General features: G+C 39.8%; 1 protein-coding gene across 4 annotated transcripts in view; it reads left to right on the top strand.

Moving 5' to 3' along the window:
- The window catches only part of PDCD2 (programmed cell death 2), a 289,253-nt gene that overhangs the window by 151,752 nt on the left and 131,119 nt on the right, over window positions 1-6,382 (top strand). The window lies entirely within an intron of this gene.

Raw genomic sequence — 6,382 nt, 5'->3', positions numbered from 1 at the left:
CCTTCAGGACACGTATTGCCACATAAAGATGGACAAGTGCCACAGGAGGTTCCTACGCTTCCAGCCAGGAGCCAGGCATGATCAGTTCAGGGTACTTCCCTTTGGCCTCACCACAGCCCCCAGGGTGTTCACCAACGTGGTAGCAGTACTCGCAGCGCATCTCAGGCTGCAGGGGATACAGGTCTTCCCCTACTTGGACTGGCTTCTATCTGCACCCACCAAGCATCAGCTTCTTCAGGCCAGGGACCAGTTTCTTCAGTCAGCCTTGACCTTGAGCATCAGGATAAATTTTCACAAATCGAAATTGATGCCTCTCCATTCCCTGGAATTCATCAGAGCACTGTTGAACACTTCTCTGTGCAAGGTCTTTCTCACCAGCGACAGGATTCAGTCTCTTCAGTTCCATGTGCATGTCCTTCTAGAAATGCCTTTGTCGTCAGCAGCCCAAATCCTCAAAGCTCTGAGTTCTATGGCAGCAACCATTGTTATTTTACCTTTGGCAAGACTACACACGCGGGTTCTTCAATGGACCCTAGCAGTACAGTGGTCTCTTCTGGACAGTCCCCTGCCTCATCCCATTCAGCTATCCAGAACCTGCAAGTCCTCCCTACTGTGGTGGTTAAACATACAGAAATTAGCAGGTCGTCGCCCTTTCGTGGCTCCCACTCCTGTAGCCACAGTCACCACAGATGTCTCTTGGCTCAGGTGGGGTGGCATTGGCTGAGACGGACTGTTCAAGGGATGTGGTCAGTGTTAGAGACCAACTTACACATCAGCGTACTGTAGATGTAGGCAGTGCTTCTGGCATTGCAGGCACTACATTCATTTCTCCCCCAAGGCGCAATTGCGATAGACTGACATCATGGTAGTGGTCTGATGGTATATCAACAAACCGGGAGGAACCAGATCTTATCCCCTCTGAGAGGCCATTAGATTGTGGGAATGGGTGATTTCCTCAGGCTGCCTTCTTATCACAGTGCACATTCAGGGGAGTTCCGACATTCTAGTGGACTAACTCTGCAGGACCATTTTGTCTCCTCATGAGTGGTCTCTGAAACAATCAGTGGCGAACATGATCTTCCAGAAATGGGGTCAGCCGTGCTGGGATCTCTTTGCCTCACCTTCCAACGCTAAGTGCAGCGAGTTTTTCGCCTGTCTGGCTGAATATGAGACTGCTCAGGAAGAGATGTTTCAAAAAATAATAGAATTAGAGGACAGAGCACGTTGGGAAAACTTGAGATTTTCAGCTGTACCAAAGAAGCTGGAAGGAACAGACTGCATTAAATTCATGAAAGCACAGATAAGCAGCTGGACTGGTGTTCCAGATCAGGATTTATTAGTCGGGCACATCGTGTGTATGCTCCAAATCGAGCGGTAAGAAAGCAACGTAGACCTTTAATAGTAAGCATGCAATCTTACCAGCAGAAAGACTTGATTTTGTCAAAACTGAGGCAAAAAAGTAGGTGACAGCAAAAGTTTTGTGGAGAATGATTACTCATTGTACACTAGGCAAAAGAGAAGTAAATTCATCCTTGTATTCAGAGAATGCCGAGATGCGGGTGTGAGATTCAAACTGCTATATCCATCTGTCTTCAAGGTATTCCTCCCTGAAGAGACCAAATCATTTTTAGATGAAGTGCATGCTAAGGAGTAAATAAGTTTGTCCAACAAAAACTGAGCTGTGAAACAGGAGGAGATTCGGCTTCTCTCTCCTCTTTTAATAAAGACCACAGAGAGACTGCACCTGTGAAACAGTATTTCAAAGGAAAATGGAGAGAAGGAAGGGAGCACGAGAGCTGTAGAATCGGGTGTACGTTGGAAGTGAAGCAGAGACCGGATCTGGGTGATGGAGAAGAACAGTAATGTAATCAGTAACTTAATGTTGGATTACAGAGCATTAATTGTTTTTGTTAAATATGATAGCACAAGGAAATCTGGAAACATTGGTCTTAAGTTTGTTTGCTGAGTGGGGGACTTCAGTATATGCTCTACTTAATGTCATTCATTTTGGAAAAATGCTTTGGGAAGGGGAAGAGAGGGGAGAACGCCAACTGTAAGTAAAGAAAACACCTTTTCTTAATAGTATTGCATCTGTGTTGCATGGTTTTTCTTTGCATGCTACTTTTGGATGTAATGGGGATTGTAAGCAGGTGTTTTTATTTTTCTCCCCTCTTCTTTTTCTTCTGGTGCAGTTTTGAGAAACATAAGTAGTGTAATGATTACCAACAAAAAAGGGGGGGAGAGCTGGTTAAGGGGGCATGGCAGAGTTCAAATTGATGTGCTTCTTTTTCATTCTTGCATGAGAAAATGACTGATTAAGGACCTTTGTTTTAAAACAGAGAGCAGGTAAATGAAAAAAAAAATACTGAATAGTATAAGGTTGTTTTTGTAGCCTTTGCAAATATCTATACCAAGTAGCTTTTCTGCAGCTTGTCTTCATGGAGACAGTCTGGTAAAGAGAAACTGTAGACAGTCTGGTGAAAGGTGATTGGCTGAAGGAAAAGGAAAAAAGAGAAGCTGGCTAGGACATAATGTTCCCTGAAAACAATCCGGGGTTTTCCCAGGTGTGACAGCTTTAAAGATCATACAAAACCAGTTGGACTTTAAATGTCTCAAGTTTTTTTTTTTTTTAAATGCATTGGGGATACTAATATAAACAGGTGCTTTTGTTTTTTTTTTCTTGCTCACCCTGGGGGAGAGCACAAGGGTCTGGTTAACATAGTATGGCAAAATAAAAATCGGTGCGCTTTTTTCCATGCTTGTATAGGGAAATGACTGGGTAAAAAAACCACAGGCGTTATCCAGTAAAAAGTTCATTACAAAGCATGTAAATGAAAAAGAATATTAAATATTGTAAGTCTTTCCTTCTGATAAACAAGGTACCCTTAGCAGTTCAGTGTCTGGCTTGCATGTCACTAGAAGACAATTGAAGAAGAAAAATGGCTTGGAGAAATTGTTTACTGAAAGCATTCAAGTGTTTTCTCAACTGGGAGAGTTGTATCGATAACCCAGGCTATACCATGCATCTTAGCATGACTAATCTTTTTGGTTAATTTTAGCCTGTCTGTGTAGCTATCAACTTAGAACTTATGTTCTTATTAGGAAGCAAAAACTTATATTTGAAGATGTACATAGTTTTGTGTGTTATTGTAAAGTTCGTAAGCTTTAGAAGGATTTTTTTGGGGTTGGTTGTTCTGTTTGAGGGCTTTCAAAAAAAGCAAAAAGTTATGTAAGATGTGGCGTAGATGCAAATGGATATGACATGAAACAACTGTATAAAAGACCAAACTGCCGGACAGTATGTACTGTACATGTAACAAAAAAGTTGGAACTAGACATTTAGCAAAACAGCAGTTGTACATAAAAGGTGGTAATAACTATATAAGAAAATGATGATGTCTGTAATGTCTTTCAATCCAAATGGTCTTGCAGATAAAAAAAAAGTAGTGAACTGTATTTAAAAATATAGAGTGCAAATAGCTATGCTACAGGAGATGCACCTGGAAAGAACTGAACATGTGAATTTGGTAAAGAAAGGTTTTCAGGATGGTTATTCAGCAGAACATTTGGGGCAAAGGGCTTCAACAGTGATAGAAGAGGAAAAAAAAGATAATGGAAGATGCATAGTACTAAGGGGCTACTGGCTAGGGAGGATAATTGCACTGGCATACATTACACCCCCCCCTAAAAGTACTATAATGGAGGTTAAGAATATTTTGGGAGAAATAATCCGCTTTCAGCAAGGAATATTACTTATAGGTGGAGACTGAAATTTGGTTTGCAACAGTGAAGATGTGTCTGGGGGGCCTAGAAGGGATAATATAACAAGGGAGGGTAGATTGTTGAAGAAATTTATGAAAATGTTTGGCATGGAAGATGTGAATTCAGTACTAGGAGTTCTGAGTGAATTTACATATTATTCACAAAGATACAAAAACTGGGCTAGGCTAGATAGATTTTACATCTCACAGGAACATGTGCATTTAATTGAAGATCTTGAAACGCACCCAATAACTATTTCAGATCATGCACCAATGATAACTAAAATAAAAATGCAAGGTAATTAAATGTAAATGAGACTCTGGCGCTTCCCCACCTACCGGTTGAAAAGAGGAATTTAAGGAATGGGTTGTGGAATTAATTCAGCAGCTACTAGAGAAGGCAGATTTGTCTTCTGAAAACATAGCTAAGGAGTGGGAACAATTAAAGTGGAGTTTAAAACTAGGTTGGAAATAAATGAAAGAAAGGGAGATGCACCTAAACAGTAACAATAATTATTTAGAGGGATTGACAAATGTTAAAGTATTGCAAAATAGGGGAAATCTCTCAGAACAAGAAAAGGAGCAACTGCAGAATGCTAAACAAAAAATAAGGGATTACCTTGACAATATGCATGAGTTTAGAAAGATTGCTGTTAAGCAACTGTTTTTTGATAATAATTCTAGAGCACAAACACTTCTAGCACAATAACTCAGGCAACAAAAAGTGGAAAGGGCAGTCACCACGCTTAGGGAGCCTATAACAAGAAAGATAACAAGAGACCCTGTAGAAGTATTAGAAATATTTCGGAAATATTTTATGAAAATTTGTATAAAGCAGAGAAATATGTAAATCAAGAAAAGGTACAAATGGAAATGTTTATGGAAGAATTAAATATGACAAAGTTAGAGGTAGACGAGTCTCAGTCAGAAATTCAAGGATATAATTGATATGGTAGTCAGGAAAAGCTGGCGCTATTTGCAGGTGATATTATTGTATACATGACAAAACCAGAAAGGGGCATTACAGTGTTGTGGAACATTTTAAGACCGTTTCAAATCTTCTCAGGATGCAAAATTAATGAAGCTAAAACAATGGCAGTAGTGGTAAATTATGTACCCACACATGAATTGGTCCAACAATATCCATATTTATGGGGACATGATAAAATGAAGTATTTAGGAGTATGGATTGTAAATGACTGTGGTGGCAGCTAAGGATATGTGGGAAGAGACTAAACATAAGATATAATACAAAAATTGAGAAACTGGAAGTTTTGTGATATGGATACAAGATTCAATCCATTAAAATGTTTTTAGTCCCTTTAGTCTTGTACACAGGTCAGGCATAATTTATCAACCAGAGGAGAAATTTTGGACAGCAATTGGGAAGGGGAAGACAGCAAGGGTCAAGTGGGATAAGATGATTCTACCAATAGAACAAGGTGGACTAGGATTACCTAATTTGAGGGGGTATTTTAGAGACAGTTAAGACTCTTATACATAGCACAGGCAGAAAATTATAATTCAAGGTGGAAAGGGATGATGATGAAGCAGGGAGGAAGCTCAAGAAATAAGGAGAGATTGGGATTTTGGATGCAGACTCTTAAGGAGAACAACCACAATCATACAGAGTATTACATTCATAAAATAGCAGGGAGTATTCTAAGAACCAAACCAGTATGTGCCTGGAGAAAAGAGATTTTGCCGATAGGGTTGACTAGGGTCAGGGATACAAATGATAGGCAAGAGGGGGCTGGAATTTATTGGAGAAAATTGGCAAAGGAACCAAGGTATTGGGAACAAATAACTAGAAAGGGAAAGGTAATAGAATGGGAAGAGGCCAAAAATGTATTTGGACTGCAAGTTGGAGATTGCCTTCCCTATCTAGGATTGACTTCAGAGTATAGGCAAAGGGAAAGAAATAGGGGGCTTCTAAATGAAAGACCAGCATTGGTAGAGTTTTTAATAGAATGTAGAACAGAAGCTGCCGTTAAAGGAATAATTTGTAAAGCATATAAAATACTGCATGATAATTACAAGAATCAGAGGAGCTTAGAAAGGATTGGGAATAGAGATTGGGTAAGCAATTCACAGAGACAATGGGGGATATATGTATATCTCCCAAATATGCAACAAAGTCTAGAAGATTAGGATATTTGCCTGGAAATGTTTACATAGATATTTTTATACCCCAAGTAGACTTCAAAGAATTTTTCCTCAGGTGGATAATAAATGCTGGAGGTGTGATGGGCAAGAAAGAGGTAACTAACTGGGAACATATTTTTTGGAGGTGTGATGAGCTAGCAAACGTTTGGGATTCCCTGCGGCCTGCTCTGTCTGAGATGCTGGCTGGGCGGATTGAACTGAATGGGGAGAATTTTTTTGAGTTATTCATACTTCTCAACTGTACCGAGTTCCTCGGTAAATGCCAGTTGGAGTGCAAAATATTCAGTTGCCACGAATTCCCGTGTGGCCCCTTTAATTTCCAAATTTCCCGGCTTTTTTTGAATTTTTTTTATTAGTCATCACATTCAGGGCACGATGACTTCAACTTCACGAGGGACAGACCTTAAGGCAAAAGAAAAGACTATGGCTTAATTTAGTTTCTGCAATAAAAAACC

Source organism: Protopterus annectens, chromosome 1.part0 (assembly GCF_019279795.1).
Source record: "Protopterus annectens isolate FY-2018-M chromosome 1.part0, PAN1.0, whole genome shotgun sequence".
Lineage (NCBI taxonomy): Eukaryota > Metazoa > Chordata > Ceratodontiformes > Protopteridae > Protopterus > Protopterus annectens.
The sequence above is the reverse complement of the archived record's forward strand: the minus strand, read 5'-3'. Positions and strand labels throughout refer to the sequence as shown.